This window comes from Alligator mississippiensis, chromosome 10, assembly GCF_030867095.1.
Source record: "Alligator mississippiensis isolate rAllMis1 chromosome 10, rAllMis1, whole genome shotgun sequence".
Classification (NCBI taxonomy): Eukaryota; Metazoa; Chordata; order Crocodylia; family Alligatoridae; genus Alligator; species Alligator mississippiensis.
Window position 1 is genome coordinate 24,632,268 of NC_081833.1, and position 18,657 is coordinate 24,650,924.

The 18,657-nt window shown below is 45.7% G+C and overlaps 2 long non-coding RNA genes across 3 annotated transcripts in view; one reads left to right on the forward strand and one right to left on the reverse strand.

The window, feature by feature from the left end:
• The window catches only part of LOC109284680 (uncharacterized), a 421,234-nt gene that overhangs the window by 391,176 nt on the left and 11,401 nt on the right, over window positions 1-18,657 (forward strand). The gene's annotated exons all lie outside the window — the stretch shown is intronic.
• Window positions 1-18,657, reverse strand: part of LOC132243556 (uncharacterized) — a 57,308-nt gene that overhangs the window by 7,731 nt on the left and 30,920 nt on the right. For both annotated transcript variants that reach the window (XR_009455180.1, XR_009455181.1), the window contains exon 2: window positions 1,009-1,080. This is a non-coding gene — a long non-coding RNA (uncharacterized LOC132243556). The remainder of the gene's footprint in view (window positions 1-1,008; window positions 1,081-18,657) is intronic.

The following is an 18,657-nucleotide window of genomic DNA, read 5'->3' on the forward strand; positions in this document are numbered from 1 at the left end:
CTGGTGCATCTAACGAAGAAGGGAGTAATGGGTAAACCTCAGAAAGTTCAGAAAAGATGGGCCAAATCTAGATTAGATGTAAGTAAACTAAAATCCATTCCAGACACAAATACGAAGTCTCAGAAATTAGGACATAAACCCAAACTTTCCAAACGCCTGGAAAATGACAATTTTGGGCAAACAAGTGTTCAGGTGAAATTTTTAGAACTTCAGACTAGAAATATGAGAACATTCCCCACAGTATTTTTGTCTCTTCCATTTCCAGCTCCAGCTAGAAATCAGGACTGCAGATTTTCACAGAAAAAAATGTTCCAGATCTTTAACTGTCCTACAAATAGGAAAAAAAAAATTGGCAAAATATTTTTGCTAATCTATATCCCAGGTAATCTCCCAGGCTGGGATCACCCCAGATGCATAACATTTTGGGAAATCCTATTTCATTAATTTTATTAGGAATTGGGCTTTAAAATCTAGGGCTATCAACCATTTATCTAAGAGAAAATTTGTTTTGGGGTTTTTTGAGTGAAAAGGCTTTATGAACAGCATCTGCTTGCACACAGAAGTTTTCATCTAAACACTCCAAATGCCACAAGTGTTCAGCTTTGGGAGGAAAACTGAAACATTTTGGATTTTAGCCGAAAATGTTCAGCTTTCAATTTTTTGAAGAAAAGTGAATTTTTTCAATAGAAAATTGTAATGGATATGTTCTTTTCTCCATTTTTGTTAGTTTTCTATAGGTAAGAAAAATATTTTCTGATGACATTTGTTCTTTTACGCAGCTTTGAAAAATCTCAGCTCCTATACTCCTCTTTCTGCTGTTAGTATTTGTACATCACATCACCATGGTATGTACCGCAGCATACCATATCCAGTGGCCTGTTAGTCTGGTGCTCATGGTGAATGTCATTTTACAATGTAACTTTTTTAAAGTAATGGTTTATTATTTACTACAAGGATCCGTTGTTTTAACCCAAACAACTAACACATGTTTCTTGAAATATCACTTACCTTTTAAACAGTTAGCAGTTGAGTTTCAGTCTTCAGACTTTGCCGTCTCTGGATTCATACAGCTATACTGTTCTAGTAATTTGATACAGCACAACAGGGGGAAAAAAGAAAGAAAAGCCTTTAAATTTATGGTGGGTCTCAGTTCTAATCATGTTGTTGCTTAGACTTTGTCTTAACTATAAATCATTTTTAATGCCAGTTTAAGAGAAAAGAGTTAAAAAGCAAATCTTACCTGAATTTCTCATCACTGATGGCATTTCATAACTTAAATCAATTTTTTTTATGATCTGACATTGCATTATAGGAGTTATGCAAACTAAGAGCTAAACACTGTCCTGTCCTACATGCCTCTCCTCTCACACAGCTGGAGCTTAGCAAGATAGCCCTAGAATGAAATCCTCATTCTTTGATGTCAGTGACAAAACTCTGATTTCAACTGAGTTAGAAATTCATTTTTTCCCCTCAAATGTTCCTCCCCAAAAGGCTATGGTTAGTTGGCAGAGGGTGTCCAGCTAGGCCACTTCCTCTGCTGTGTACGTGCTGTGGACAGTAGCAAGCAATGAAAGTTCTGTGAACCAAGGAAGTTTGTCTCCTCTGCACAAAGAAAACTCATCAGATATAATTCTGCTCCCCCTAGATCAGATGGCAATGCTTTCAGTGATCTAAATAAAAATTCATCATTGGATCACTGAGTTTAAGGAAGAGAATGTAATGGAAATACTGCTGCTTTGTATGGTGTTATCTAATGCTTATTGAAGTTGATGAAAGAGACTTGCTGCTGTCCCAACTGAACAGTACACTTATTGACTGTGTCCAATAAAAGGTATCATCTCTGAACCAAGAGTTCCAGATTTTTGTATTTCTGCAGTAGAATAGTACTTGTCCCGGACAGTACTATCCTATGGTGGAGTTAATTTACTTCACCCTAATATGGGAGCATGATGTAGATGGTGACACTTTACTGTGGAGCTAATTAGTCAACTCCACAGTAAAGCGCACATATAGGTACACCTAGTGGGTAGTACCTCACTTCTCAGATGTTCCACTGAAATCAGTGGGACTTAGTTATGCAGTGTAAGCAAAAGTATTGGAGTCCAGGTCATTGATTTCAGCAGAGCTACTACATGTAAACATGAATTTCATATTTGGACCTGTCCTTGAACAGTGTGGCTCTCTATTCATTTCCAGTAGCTGTGTGTAGGGGCTTTTGAGTCTGCTAATGCATTTGAGCTAACAGTACTAGCCCTTAGTTCAGAACAGGTGTTTCTACACATGTAAATAATGTGGGATCAGTTTCCTCTAGAGTAAATTACTCTAGAGTAAATTGACCCAGGCAGGTGTCTGCACATTTAGGGTCCCAGGAGCAGACTTGTTGCTCATGGCAGCAATCTGCTCCTGCTCCAGCTGGCCCTGCACTGGCTCCCTGCAGCAGACAAGGGAGCTCTAAGCTCCCCCTGGGTGATAGCCCAGGGGCTGGCAGGGAGCACAGGGCCAGGAGACAGCTGTTTCCTGGCAGGGGCTGGGACATTGCTCCCTGTCCCTGGGGGGCTGCCCGCCACTGGAGCCCAGGCAGGGACAATGTCCCCCTGTCCTGGCAGCAGGGAGCTTCTAACCCTGGCTCCCCAATCAGGGACAGGAGACTTGGAAAGAGCTGCAGGGGAGAGGCAGGTCCCACCCTCTACCTCAACCCATAGCAGCAAGCCCCCGGCTGGGCAGAGAATTCCCAGTGCCCACCCTGAGACCATGGAGCTGGTGCTGGGAGATAAGGATGTCCTGGCCTGGGTTCCACAACCATGGGTTGGGAGCTCCCTGTTGCCGGGGCAAGGGCACATTGTCCCTGAGCTCCGGCAACAGGCAGCTCTCAGGGACAGGGAGCAGTCTCCTGTCCCTTGCTGCCCAGTTGACCAGGAACACATTTGCTCCCTGTCACTTGTCTACACATGCACAACTGTGCAGTTTCTAATCATGAGTACATTTGCTATTTGCATTTGTAGGTAACAAATTTACTCATGATTAAGGCCAATCACTGTGCAGTAAGCATCTGCACCTATAGACATGGATGCTTACTGCACATAATTAGCTCTACTGGGCAGTAAAGTGTCTCGTGTAGACATGCCCACTATAAGGCTTTTGGGTTTAGATCCAGAGGTTCCTGACTGCTGATGACCTATCCAAGAGTCTTAGATTACAAATTCAGTGAGATGGCTTATGAAATATTGGGGATATTCATTTTGAGCAAAATGAGGAAGCCTAGCTTGTAAATCCAGTTCTACCCTCTTTTTTCAGCCCCCAAAGTTTGTGGCTATGAAGTGAACCAGAACTTTGTGGGGATTGAAGCTACCCTATTAAAGAATAAGCCAAGAACAGAAAGTTTGCTACAAAGGGCAAAATTTATCATTTGTTACGTGACAGCTGGAATGAGGATTTGATTTAACGTTGTCAAGGCTTGATTCTCATTTACAGTGAGGCCCCTTGATACTACCTGGGCACGTCTACATGTGATGCTATGTTGTCATAGCAATTTACTATGGTGACATAGCATCCATGTGCAAAAACCGTGATGCAACCACAACATCACTGTAACAATGTGCTCCCTTGACAGCGCATTGCTACAGTGATGTAGCAGCTAAAAATAACAGTATGCTACCCGCACGGTGCAGTACGGGCTATTACTACACCATCACTTAGTACTTCCAAAAGGAAGTAGTAAGTAATGGCACAGTAACAATGGCATGGTAGAGGCACATGTAGACTTGCCCCCTGAGCAATGTCAATTTATCTTATTTAAAAAGAAGAATCAGGACTTAGTGATTCATATTAATTTTTATTTTCAATAGCAGATTTTTGCCACATGTTCATCTCCTGGTGAGAATGTGAGAGGAATATTTCAAACAAGTTATCCACCTTTGTGGATAATGCAATGCAAGACATTTATTTATTCCAAGAAGGTAAGCAGGGCTAACAGCTTGGGGGTAGATCTAAGAACACTGTTTCAACTTTAAATGTTCTGAGATGCATCAGGAACAATTGCCTTGATCTTTTATTGCCCTGGTAAATCATTTATTCTGGTCACCTACTTAAAAATTCCCCCTGACCCACCTTATCAGATATAAGCTTTCTTGCCTGCTTTCTTCAAATTTGCATACATAGTTCACTGATTATAATCTACCTGATGAACAGTAACAGCTTGGATCCTTGGAAGAGTTACTTGTGCTGTAGGGTAACTTTCCTCTAGTCTCTTCAGTAATAGGCTGAGATCAGATCTGGATTTGGATTCAAACTCCTCTTGTATACAATAGTGTTTGGATTTTGGATTGGGTCTAACTCCACCATATCACAGAAGCTAATTGACTTTAATCAGATCTTACACAATGGACACTGATAAATATGCTGAAATCTCCCATCTCCCCCCAACTCCATATTATGTGTTCTCACTATTTTGCAATTGTGATTCCCAGCAAACCCAGAAGTGGAACGGAAGTGCTTCTGGTCCCGGTCTGGGTCTACTGACGAGTGTGCTGGGGAGCCCCCCAGGCTTCTGTGGGACACTTCATGTGCCCCAGCATCACAGCATTGTGCTGACTATAATGTTCTGGTGAGAGAGAGACCTCTCAACAGTAAAGGATTGCTTCTTTTACTTTTACTTCTTTTACTTTCTGGTAAAGCAAGGCTTCCTCCTGTGCTTTTTCCCTCAAGAGAGGCCCTATCCTTACAGCTCTCTGGTATTGGTCACGATCTGGAGTAGTCACCATTCTTTCAAACAATACTACATAAGCGTAAGGGTCATCCTTTTTTGACCATCCTAGGCATCCTAAACTGCAATACCCCTTGGAAGCCTGCCATTTGCTCATTAGGGTTTGCTGTCTCATGACTAAAGTATTCTGTATTTCTGATTCATGAGCTTGGGCTCTAACAAGGTCTTCCAGTTGTTTGTGTTGCCCCTGGAGGAGTTGCAAGATCAGCCCCTGGGTTTGCTGCCAACCCTCAGGATGGGTGCTTGCCAATTGTTTGTCTTCCATCTTATCTGCCTAGGCATGTAAATTCCCAGTCAGTGCACCACTGTAGTGGGGCTAGGGCAAAGACCCTCCAGTGGCAGAATTAATAGCTGATGACCCCACTCTCTGTTCCTGTCACCCTGAGTTCACCCACCACACCTTGCTCTTGAGTGATAGAATGGAGTTAACAGGGATGTACCTGGTCATTGTGGCAGTCCGCTGTGTGGGTGAAGAAGAATCCCACTTGATGTCTTCATGGGGCTCCTCCTTCCCTATACCCTTCCCACACCTCTCCCAAAGAGATATTCTGCAGCAGATGTCAACAGCTTTTCTTACCCAAATTAGTCTCTCTGGCCATTTGTAGATGAAATGAGAGGTGTGTGTGCACAACACTTTAAAGTGAGCTAAATGCTTTTGCATCGCTTAAATGGTGTTGGTGTTTGCATGCCTCAGTGGTGTATTGTGCATTAATTCCAGCTGCTGTAATACACATTAAATGACTTGGGGCACACTAAAACTCCTTTGAGGAGCTCTAGTTTGCTGCCCCTACAGCCATGGAAAGAAGCACCGGGCTCTGTGCAGTTCCATGGCTCTACAGGAAGCCTGTGCAGGCAGCCTGGCAGCAGCCTGGGAAAGCAGGCTCCACCCAAGAAAAGTAGCAAGCCTGCCTGACCTGTGCAGGGGCCCGGTGCTTCCCTCTGCAGCTGTGGTGCCCCCCAGGACTCCCTGAGCTGGGTGCCTGTGGGTGGGTGCTGCTTTGTGCATGTGGGGGCTGCCGCTGCTGCGGAGGGAAGCACCAGCCCTCCCTGCAGCCCAGGGACCACTCCATCCACTTTCAGCTTACCATCTCCTCCCTGCCAGAGAGGCAGGTATGTCAGTGAGGTGTGTGCATGACACGAGGGTTTAATCAGCCCTAAACTGAAGTGGTGTTTTTTAAAACTCGCCGCTTCAATTTAGGGCCCGCATTTTAACTACACACACCCTCTTGTTTCCCCTTTTGTACTGGCATTGCTCCTTTAGGAACACCAGACTCCATTCCCAAGCACTGCCCCTTTAAGGGCCAGTAATCCAAACCAATAAACAAATTCATGGGCTTGGCTGCCCTTTCCACCAATGCAGTAGTGGTTTGGAAGCCCAAGGGGTCCAGCTGCTGCAGAACTTCTCTTCTTGCTTCCTCCTGAGCCCCACTCTTTGGCTTTGGCTATTCCCTTCCCGGTTTCCTGAGTGGTACCTGGCTGCTGAGTTAGGATCTGCTGGCCACTTACGCTGCTTGGGCCAAGTTGCTTGCTGTCTGCCATCCATTTAATCTCCTGTCCAATGTGGAGAGGAGGAGAAGGGTTCCCCCTGCATGCTGCAACCACCTGCTTCAAAAGTGCTGCGCAAGGCTCCATCAGCCAGTTTGAGAGCTCTGTCTGTCCCCTGTGATTGCACTATGACTACTGTGTTCCCAGCTGTTCCCTGTTCCCAGCCTGACCCGGCCGTCTTCTCTGTTGGCAACCTCAGGCAGGCAGTTTGAGGTGGCTTTTCCAGATGCTTTTCTGCCCATCTGTGCCTGAGCCCCTGCTACAGAAATATATTTCACTACCATTTCTACTAACAGTGACCAAGATCCCCCATGTACTCAGTTATATGTCTGTATGGAATTTATTTTGGTTTTGTTTTTTAGTATGCCTTGGTCACGAATTTTGAAGGCAAATGTGTTGTCCCTGTTTTCATGACCAGGCTGCATATATCTACACTTCCCCACTTTGGAAGACACATGACACTTCTCTCCATGTGCCCCAGTTGACTATAGGATGTACTATCTTTGTCAGATCTGGCTGACAGGCATCTGTCACATCCCATTTGGTAGGTTCACAGGCCACTCTCTGTGTAGGCCCAGGTTGGCAGGTGTGTCTGATATACCTTTGTTTGAATCCAGGTTAGCACATGGATTTGGATCATGTCACACTTTCACCAATGTGCAGGTTATATGTTGAATTTAGACCTGTTATATCTAACACATGTTTTGGCTCAGCACTTTTAAACTGTGCTGCCCTGTTGTGAGGGCAGTGTTTTGATCAAACTCTGTTTTAGTTCAAATCATTGGAGTCCTGATGCTATCCTAGCAACCAAAGGTCTTGGTGTGTGGGGGAAGGGGATTCAGGGTGTCCTAGCACTACCTCTGAACTCCTTTCAGAGAAGCTCTTTCTCTCTTCTCACCCCATCGCTTCCAATGGGGCTGAGTCATTGCATTCAGTGTGTGCATGCTGACACCTCAAAGAGACTTGGGCTGTTCTCTTGTCTCACTTCCACTCTCTTCCAGGGCTGATGCACACCCTGGAGGTATGTAGTTTGTCTAAAGATATAAGACTTCCCCCCTCCACAACTACATTCCTTCAGCAAGAACCAAAGGGCTGGCGAGAGAAAGATGCTCCATTAGTGCTGCTGTCCACCAAGATAGTACATGCAAACCTTGTGCAACTGGAAGCATGAAGCATGCAGCATTTACTCTCCTCTTAAAAAGAAACACATACACTACAAAGATGTGTGGAGAAGAGAGGAGAGGAGGGGAGGGGAGAGGAAATTATCCAATTAGGTGGGAGAGAGCCAGGTAGCAGAACACACCTGTCAATCAGAGCAGGCAGCTTCTGTTCCCCATGTTCTCTTGACTAAAACTGAACTGACAACAAAATAATAAGTAAATAAAAATAACCCTAACAGGCAGTGGTTTGGCATAAGCATGGACCAAGACTGGATGAAGTTCAGATCTCAGCCAGTTCAGCACCCTCATCAAGAGGTCAGGCTGGATGATCATAATGGATCCTCCTGGAATATGAAAATGCGACATTTTACAGTCCTATCATTTTGAGGAATCAGCCTTCTGAACTCCCCTCGCTGTATGTCATTATATTGGTACCCATTTCAATTTATCTGACCACTGCGTCAGGGCTTGGGTTCACACCCTAGCACTGCACAAGGATGCTGCAGTATTAGAAATCCTATCCCTTAGATGAAATGCTCTGAGATCTACAAGTGCTTGATTTTGATAGGCTGCCCCCTTGGTGCTTTTTGGAATGAATAAGGGATAATATAGTACCCTCCTAGTAAAAGTTTCTAATGAGTGTCATTGCTGAACAGTGAGTAGCTGTTTCATTTGTTTTATCAGTGGTTTTCCAGTTCACTGGGAATTGCTGAAGTAATGCCAATTTGCACTCAGTAAAGGCTCCTGCCTATCCACTATCTTGTGTCAATTTATAAAGTTTGGGGCTTAAAAGGGAAAAGGTATTTTTCTTGATCCTGTTTACACATCTGACCTAGTGGAAAGCACTTGATGTTTCCTGTTGACATACTTTTTGACCCCATCTGAGAAAGATGTTGAGCAGAACTGGGTAGATAAATAAAAATAACAAAAATTGAAATGTTTCATCTTGAAAATGTCAAACAACTATTTTAAGTTTGACAAAACTATTCAGTAATTTTGCACAAATGTATAAATAGTTTTGATTGGCCCAACCCCTCCTCTCTTTTTTTTTTGGTGAATAAGATATTATACCGCAAAATTTCTCCCAACTCTGGAACAGAATGAAATAAGATATAATACTCTATGGAGGGTTTTTTTTCCATTCGTATGCCATAGCATCTAAGCACCTGTCAACAGTGCATTAAGTGATGTGACTGTGCCTTTGTCACAGGTTGTTTGGTCTCATCCTCTGCACAGGGGGAAAGAATGTGTGCAGAGAATTGCCTTGTTTTGGGAGGGTGTGTTTGTTTTGCTTGGGTTTTTGGTTTCACTGGTTGGTTTTGTAGTGAGGTGGTTTGAGGTATTTATTAGGCAACAGTGAGATGGGAGTAATGGGCACTGCCAGCTTTAGAGGTGTTTGATTTTGCCTACTGAATATAAAACATATCTATTTGTGTGCATTGCATGATAACCATAATTAACTGCATTCACATGGTATGTTGACAAGCGAGAGTATACATGAGAGCTCAGATGTGAATGTGCAGATGTGTGCAATTCATGTATGTGTCTTTTCAGATTTGTGGCTTAGCATAACAGAGGCTGGACTCTGCATTCCAGAACAGAATTCAGTGGAATTGCTTCAGCCTTTCATGGTTTTAATTAAGAGCAGTATTTGTTCCCCTACTCCGGGCTTATATATAAGCTTATTATATTCAAGGGTTTAGGAATGGATGCATTTCTGGGAGTCTTTAGTTGTATAAATGTATGTGGAGATGCACAAATGTTTCTGCATGTATGATCATGTGTGCCACAAGTGTCACGGGCAGCTTTTGTGTGTGGCAGACCAAGGAGTGGGCAGGCAGCAGAGTAGCAGACAGAGCAGCGAGCAGAAAGCAAAGCAGCAGATCAGACAGCGAATGCAAAGCAATGAGTGGAAAGCAGAGCAAGAGATCAGGCAGGGATCATAAAGCAGGAAGCAGAGAGGAGAATGGTGAATTGGTCAGGCACTCGACGAGGGCATGGGGCTTAATTTGTGGTATGCCTGCCGTAAAGGTTGGCCTCCAATGTATTAACCCATGAGTACGAGGTGACATTCACATGTGTCAGAATGTGAGCTTTTCTGTTTTGGGGCACACATCCATCTTGGTGCATGTACATTGGTGTTCACACTGTGTACATGAATCATAGCCTGCATTCTTGTCTGCCCACATGTGTCTCATAACGTTGTATCTCTGCCTGTCCCTACATTGATATCATATCAATATAGACATAGTTAGAGTACATGCTTTCTGAATGCAGAAGGCAAATCCTGTCTTTACCGGTAGAAGCCATGAGATTATGAGACAAGCAGTACATTTCCAGCCTTGCATATAGCCCTCCAGTAATGGCATGGATGTAGAGCAGAATAGTGCAGTTCAGGCTGGAGGGATACTGTGCTCGGCCCAGCTTATTGTTACTCTGAAAAAGAGCAGTCTGTGCCCCTGACTAGCATGTGATGCCAACCACAGCATGTGTTATAGCTGGCTGCGAGCCTGGGCACTCCTGTTAGCCAACTGTCCATAATTTCTTAGAGCCACTATGAGTCAGCCAGGCTTCCCTTTTAGTAATGGTATGAGTAGTACTTAGGAAAACTGCACTACTGCCATGTGAACGAGCTGAGGGGTTAAGGTTCTCTTTGCCATTTTATCTTCCTCCCTTCCTCTCTCCCCCTCCCCACACCAACCACATCCATGAAAACACAGGCCTGTAAAGCAGTAAAACTGTTTACAAATATTTGTGTTTGAGTTAGACTCTGTGTTGATGTATTTGTAGGTGCATGTGCAAGTTTATTGTAATGGTGAATTGCTGCTTTCCTCTGTGCAGGTGCTTGTGTGTTTAGGACTTCAGGCAAGTGTGTTTATTATATATACTTGGGTATCTGGCTGCTTGCTTGTGTTGGTAGATATGGGGGAACGTATACATATGTTTTTGGTATGGTGCTTGGTGCTGTGTGTGTGTGTGTGTGTGTATGCATGCATGTGTGGTTTATTGATACACGTCTAATATCAACAAGTAATTTCACCTCCCCTCCTGGAACATACCATCACATTCTCATAGCAAACAAGAGAGGTACAGAAGACCTTGTTCCCTTTGAATATCAGTTAGTAAAGCAGAAGCTTTCAGCAGTGCATGCTGGGATCCAAGTTCACTTCTGAATCCAGGTTCAGAGCAGAAAAAGAACCAACGATTCATTTGCCACTGCCCTCAAGCCAAGAAACCCAAGCTCGGAGAATTTCCAAGGCCACCGCACATTCAAATCTAAAGAGAGTGTCAGGCAATTGCTCACACGTACAGGCACACATGTGCACGCACTCACACATGCACACCCCCACCCCCACACATGGAACGCTAGGGAGGAGAATTCTTAAAGCACCACGGTGGTTAAGATGCGGAGACAATCTCGAGTTTTCAGGCCATTGCTGTCAGGATGTTTTGCTATATTCATCACCCCCCGCTCCGTGGTGATAAAAATTTACACAGCCAACGAAACGAAGATTAATTTCATGTGAAAAGCTGACAGAATGGCCCATGTCATTGCTTTATTTGTGCCAGCACTCAGTAACTCGGTGCAAGTTCCATCGAGGTGGCAGACACCCCGTCCCCCTGAGCCATCTCTTCTTCTCTCTAATGATGCCACTGTTTTGACAAAACCAAGCAGCACAGCCGGTATGTGCGAAGTTGGAATTAATTTTCTTCTGAAAGGTCAAGTATGTTAATGAGCTTTTGGCTGCCTGGTTTTTTTTCTTTTGTGTATGTGTGTATGATTTTTTTTAAATGGGGAAATGAGAAAAGGAGGAATAAAGGATGGATAAAATGAAAGAGAAAAAGAGACTGCCAGTGGCAGTATAGACAGATGCCTGTTTTCTTTTTTTTATGTGCTCCTCTTGTCCAGAATTAAGGCAGGAGAACAGAGCGAGGGCGATTAATGGTATCAGTGCGCTCCTGCATAGGTTGCTTGGACGGTTGAGAAGAGCCTGACGACGCAGATGGCAGAGTTGGTGTAACCTTGCACTGAGTAGGTGGATTACACCTACTGTACATGTGAAGGATTCACTGTGACCCTCTCTGCCAGTAATTGGCATGGTGTTGCCTTGTCACCGTTGCAAAATGACTGAGCCTGCTCATAGCAGGATTTTGTATGTGTGTGTATGCACAAGCATGTGTGTGTGTGTGTGTTGGGGGGGGCACAGGGCAAAGGAAAGAGGACTAGACAAAGGACTACAGGGAACAAAGGCTCACTGCCAGTGAGAAGGAAGGAATCTGATTGTTGGAAAGGAAAGGTCCTGACCAGCAAAAAGGCAATGACAGAGATGCCACTGAGGGCCAGGAGGATCCTCCTTGAGGAGTGGAAAGCAGTGAAGGCCAAATCTACACCCGCCTGCTTCTTGGACCACTGCCTCTTAATGGTAGAGGCAGAAGTGCAGGGCAACATGTGAGGGGCAGAGGGATGTAGAAACTGAATGTGAGCCTGCTGGATGATGAAGAGATCCAGCAAGACTTCGGGCAATGTTATGCAAGGTGGAGGACCCTCAGATCCGGGTACTGGAACCACACAAGTGGTGGGCCAGCATGAAAGAGAGAATGAGGGCCTGTTTCCAAAAAGCCATCAGGAGGCAAGACTGAGTGCAGAGGAGGCACCACAAACACCTAGACCACAACTTGCAGAGCCTGCACAAGCATGAGGCTTGGGGTTGGGATGTGAGGGAGGCCATGTGGAAGGTGAAGGCCTAGATTGGGGCCCTATAAAAGGAACAGGCTAGGAAGATCTTCCTGGCCTGGGCCCATTGAATGGAGGAGGGAGAGGAGTGGTCTTCTTTCTTTGGCAGGTTGAAGAACACCAGGAGGGAGACCATGGTCAGTTTGGTGGATGGAGTTGGGGTGAGCCATGGTCAAATGAAGGGATGTTGGAGAAGGCATCCACTCCTACCAAGAGCTTCACAGTTTCATAGTTTCATAGTTGGCAGGGTTGGAAGGGACCTGAGCAGATCATCAAGTCCAACCCCCTGCCATGGGCAGGAAAGAATGCTGAGATCAAATGACCCCAGCAAGGTGTCTATCTAGCCTCCTTTTAAAGACGCCCAGGGTAGGAACAAGCACCACTTCCCTTGGAAGTTGGTTCCAGATCCTAGCTGCCCTGATTGTGAAGTAGTACCTCCTAATGTCTAGCCTGAATCTACTGTCTGTCCACTTATGGCCGTTATTCCTTGTTACTCCCAGTAGTGCTCGGGGGGAACAGGGACTCTCCCATTGCCTGCTGGTCTCCCTTGGCCAGTTTGTAGATGGCCACCAGATTCCATCTCAGCCGCCTTTTGTGAAGGCTGAACAGGTTCAGGTCTCGTAGCCTCTCCTCATAGGGCCTGCCCTGCTGCCCCCTGATCATGTGAGTGGCCCTCCTCTGGACCCTCTCCATGCTGTCCACATCCCTCCTGAAGTGCGGCGCCCAGAACTGGACACAGCACTCCAACTGTGGCCTGACCAATGTCATATAGAGGGGGAGGATCACCTCCTTGGACCTGCTTGACATGCATCTGTGGATGCATGACAAGGTGCAGATAGCCTTCCTGACTGCATCCCCACATTGGTGGCCCATGTTCATCTTGAAGTCTATAATGACTCCTAGATCCTTTTCTGCCTCAGTGCTGACTAGAAGGGAGTTCCCCAGCCTGTAGGTATGCTGCTGGTTCTTTCTCCCTAGGTGCAATACCTTGCACTTGTCAGTATTGAATCCCATCTTGTTCTCATCTGCCCACCCCTGTAACCTGTCCAGATCCAATTGCAGCCTGCCCCTCCCTTCTAGCTTGCCCACTTTTCCCCACATCTTAGTGTCATCCACGAATTTGAACAAGGTGCTTTTCACCCCCTCGTCCAAGTTGCTGATGAAGATGTTGAAAAGTGCAGGCCCAAGGACCAAGCCCTGGGGGACCCCACTGCCCACATCCCTCCAGGTCAAATAAGACCTGTCCACCACCACTCTCTGGGTGTGGCCCTCCAGCCAATTTGCGACCCATCTGACTGTGTAGGTATCAATGCCACAGTCGCCTAATTTTTTAATGAGAATGGGGTGAGAGACAGTGTCGAAGGCCTTCCTAAAGTCCAGAAAGACTACGTCCACCGTGACACCTGAGTCCAAGGATCTTGTGACCTGGTCATAGAAAGCCACTAAGTTGGTCTGACAGGACCTGCCTCTAATGAACCCACATTGGTTACCCCTAAGCATACACTCGCCTGCTTGCCCCTTGCAGATGTGCACCTGGATAATTTTCTCAAAGAGTTTCCCCAGGACCGAGGTAAGACTAACAGGCCTATAATTTCTGGGTCTTCCTTCCTCCCTTTTTTGAAAATGGGAACCACACTGGCCCTTTTCCAGTCCTCTGGCACCTCACCAGAGCACCACGAGTGCTCGTAAAGCTGTGCCAGGGGTCCCGCAGTGACCTCTGCCAATTCCCTCAGCACTCTGGGGTGGAGATCATCAGGACCTGCTGATTTGAACATGTCCAGTCTCACAAGAAGTTCTCTGACTAGGTCATGGGGGCTTTTGAGCACTCTTGCCCCCTTTGATCCGTGTTGGGACTGGGCTTTGGGCTTCGAGGATCGTCTCCTTCAGGAACAACCACTCTTCTTGGATTCCCAACTCCGCACCCCTCCGGGACCTCAGTGCCTCCCCAACTAGTCTCCTTAGCTCAACGAAATCCACCCTCTTGAAGTCCAGGGCTGCTGTCTTGCTCCACGCCTTTGCCAGCCTGTGCTGGATGGTGAATTCCAGTAGGCGATGATCGCTATTGCCCAGGTGATCGAGCACCCGCAGTCCACTCACCAGGTCATTGCTTGTGGCCAGGACCAGGTCTAACAAGGCATTTCCCCTGGTGGGACTGTGCACCTCCTGGGTTAGATGGAGGTCCTGTAACATGGCTAGGAACCTATGTGAGCAGTCAGACCTGGCTGACTGTTCTTCTCAGCAGATGTCCAGATAGCTGTACATGGCATGCCCAGAGGACCTGGGGACCATGCAGGATTGCCTTCAGGAGCTTACCTGGGCCCTCAGGAGCAATGAGGACCAGAAGCTGGTAGAGGAGTGGATGCTGCAGGAGATCACCAAGACTCTCCACAGCATCAAGAACAGTAAGACTCCTGGGGCAGACGGCCTACCCAAAGAGTTCTACATTACCTTCTGCGACCCGGTGGGCCTAGACTGGCTGGAAGCATATAGGGAGAGGCTGCAGAAGGGCCACCTGAGGGCTAGAATGGATCAGGGCCTCATAACCCTTTTTGCAAGAAGGGGGCAAGGGAGGAGCTAAGGAACTGGGGGCCCTTAATGCTCCTGAACTTCGACTATAAATTAATGGCCAAAGTTTTGGCTGAGCATTTTAAGACTGTTATAGGTGCTGTGATCTGTGAAGACCAGTTGTGTGCTGTGCCAGGGTAGCAGATCCATAAAGCTCTGCTGCAACTGTGGGATGTGCAGTGGTACCAATGGGAGAGGGGACTGGATGTCACCATGTTGAATCTAAACCTGGAGAAGGCCTTTGACTGAGTGTCCCACCAATTCCTATTCGAGAAAACGGGGGTCCCCCCAACCTTTGTCACTTGAATAAAAACACTGTAAACCTATGTGAGCAGCAGGGTGCAGGTGAACAGTTTTCTGACTGGCCCAATCATGGTAGAGTCAGGCATCCAGCAGGGCTATCTGCTCTCTGATACTTTTGATCTGCGTGATTGAACCAGTAGCCCAGCAGCTCAGGTGACCCCCTGGGGTCAATGAAGCAAAGATCCCCAGGGGAAGCAGAGACAAGATGAGAGTCCTGGCCTACATGGACAAACTCAATATCCTATGCAGGGACAAATAGTCAGTAGAAAGAGTGCTCCAACAATCCCAAGCATACAAAGCGGCAACTGGGGCCAAACTCAATGTGGGCAAGAGCATCTGCCTTGCAATGGGCAAGCTCAGGGACTTGTCTACCCTGGGGGTCTCCATCCCTCATGAGAGAGGAAAGATTCCCAGGGTGGTCTTTGACCCAGAGCTGAAAGGATAGAAATATGGGAAAAGTTAGGCCTTGGTCAAACAGAAACTGGGACTGTGGAACATGCTCTGCCTGTTGATATAGGGGGGGGGTGTGACACTCATAGTTTCGTAGATGTTAGGGGCTGGAAGGGATCTTTGGGTCCAGCCCCCCTGCACTTGGGCAGGAAAGACTGTTGGGGTCAGATGACCCCAGCAAGGTGGGCGTCAAACTTTCTGGATGTATTTCCCCAAGTATAAGATAGCCCTTTAGTTTACCCATTCCCAGGGCCATAAAAGCCTTGGCTGTGATCTGATTTATTCCTCATGAGTACTGTTGAATTTGGCCTGAGCAATGAAGACTTGTATACTGCCCAACACAGTGTTGTTGATTTTAGAGGTTATGTTTTTCTCTGTACTGGCTGAAGTGCAAAAAAGAATGATTCATAATGTAAGGATGTAAGGAACATGTATGAACCATTTAATTTGAATTATGAACGATTCTTGCTTTAGCTCTTAAACAGCAGATAATTACATCTGAGGCCTCAGCCATGTGTCTGTACATATTTGCTTTTGATTTCTTCTGAGTCAGTACTGCCTCATCATGATGTTTTGGGATGTGATTTGCAAAAACACATAAGTAACTGCCCTTATGGACTTTTAACTGACTTTCAGTGAGATTGTGCCCCTAAGTCACTTAGGTGCTTTTGAAATTCCTACCTGGAAGCCACTGAGCTGCTCTCCCTCTCTTACTGTACTCCATGCTGGGTATGGTGCCGTTTCAATCATGAGTGGAAGTGATTCATTCATAAATAGTTTGTAAAGCTCTTTGGGATAAGTCTCAATTCATAGCACTGAAAATGGGGCTATTTTATTGTATTTCAGCCATGAGCCCAAGCAATGAAAAAAATATGTATGCAGTGAGTCTTGTATTAAAAATGAACACATTATTTAGTAGCAGCATACAAGAAGCTACCCACTTTTCTTTGTCATGCTTTACTCTGGGAACTCACAAGAGCTGCATATAGAGTCTGACTTTCAAGATAGCTCAGGGCTAAGTGGGAGTTGAGCCCTTCTGAAAATCTGGTCCATATGGCACAGCAGGGCAATGGATCTGCTTTTCCCCTCCTAGTGTCATTCATCTCTGTTTATAGGCATCATTATCAAACTGCCCTAGCATAATGTCCCTTTCATTCCCATGTGTGGCAGCTGATTGTTTGTTCCATGTTCTATCTGTTTCTTTCTTTCATTCTATTTTTTTTCCCCTTGTATGAGAGCAGTGGCGCCTGCAATGAAAAGGTCAGCAGAAAGGTTACCCAAGTGGCTCCAAGTATTAAGGCTTCCTGCTTTGCTAAGAAGAGCTGCCAACTTTTCCTTACCACAGAAACCAATGTCTCGCTCTTTCTCTTGTTCTCTGACCTTCCCAGGAACTCAGAGTCCTCTTCTTGGTGGGTGACCATGTAGTGAAGCAGCAGCAAAGCTGCTTAGGTATTTTCATAGCCTGTGAGCAGTCCCTTTAATAAAATAATTAACTCCTATGGTCACTAGTATTTTAAAATTGAGAGGCTAGAAAACAATACCTGTGCCTCAGCTTAATTGGGGATGAGGTGTCAAACAATGAGGTGCTTTCAGGGATGATTCAGGTAGATGAGCAGCTAGGAAACAATGGAGGAGGAAGAGCAGGATATTATAAAAAAAAAAGGATAAGAGTCGCAGGCAGCAACTTGAGAGTGTAAGCTGAATATGGGGAGATGAAGTGGGAACTGGATGCCACAAGGACAGATATGGAGAAACAGAGCAAGCATAGGAGACAGCTAAAGAGAGGGATAGAACAAGAGCTCAAGGTGGGAGCAGGGGATGGGACAAAGGAGACAGCCCAAACTGGGATAAATCTATTGAGATGAATTATGTTCAGGCTGATCACGTAAAAAGCCTAACACCTTGCCCATGCATGGGCTGCCACAGAGATAAAACCACAGCTTTTTGGGTGGATGACTGCCAGCAACACATATGCAGTTTCGAGCTCACTTACCATGAAGAGCACATGAGCAAGTGCTTCCTTCTGCTCTGCCTTGTTCTTCTAAACAGGCGGGGCATTGAAATTTATAAGAATCTTGCTCTCAAACCAGAACAGCAACAGCTGCTTCAGAAGGTCTAATTTTAGACCCTCCAGCCATGACTGCATCTCTTTAACTCCTCTTTCCTCAGAACTCTTTATAAGCCTTTCGTAGAGCTATGACATGAGACTGTCTTGCAGGGCTGCTGGGAACATTAGATGGTCCCTCTGTTCTATTCCTATAGATTTAGAGACCTTGATAAGAACACTTCCTGAAATATCCCTTGCAACACCCTACATATCCCATCTGAATTTGCCCCTCTCCAATTATTTATTAATACAAAGTCAGAAGGTGAAGCTCAATTCATAATCCTTTTGTGTAGACTCCATTTAAACCTTGGTATTTATTTATATTATAAGAAAAAGAATCTCTAAGAGACAAGCTCATTAAAAAACCGAAGTCCTCAATATTAACCCCCACCCAAATGCTAACAATTTATTGCAGATCCTACCTGGGGCTGAAGGCTGGCCACTGAGGCCAGGTACAGACATTACACTTTTACTGATATAAATGATCAGAAACCACCTTATACCTATAACAGAACAGAAATTCAGCACACGCAGATTGGTTTAAAAATGCCAAAGGGTGAATGTGTGTTCTGTTCGCCACTGATTTAAACTACGCCACTTATAGAAAAACTGCACAACTTTATTCCGCCTCAGGCTTGTTGAATGTCTGTCCCTAGCTTGAAAAGGAAAAGGATGAGAAGAGGAATCAGGTGTTCATCCAGGACGCACAAGGGCAAGAATGCTTTGTGTGGGGTATAATGCTGTGCTATGTTGGGTATGGGGAAAGGAGAGCTATCAGTTTATTCCAGTAGCACCCCATGTTATCTGATCCTCCAGCCAATAGAGGCTTCAGTATCATGGGAGGCAGTGCTCTGATTAGGTGGTGAAGTATATGCAAAGTGGGACAAAGGGAAGGGAAAGTGGGGCTGAAAGTGAATAATGGGGAGCTCTTAAATCTTTCCTTGGGGTTGCAAATCAAGTGCAATGTACTCCCTGTGCCTTCTCAGCTGCTCCAAGTGCCATGGGCAGGGGTTAGGGACTTCATAATTAT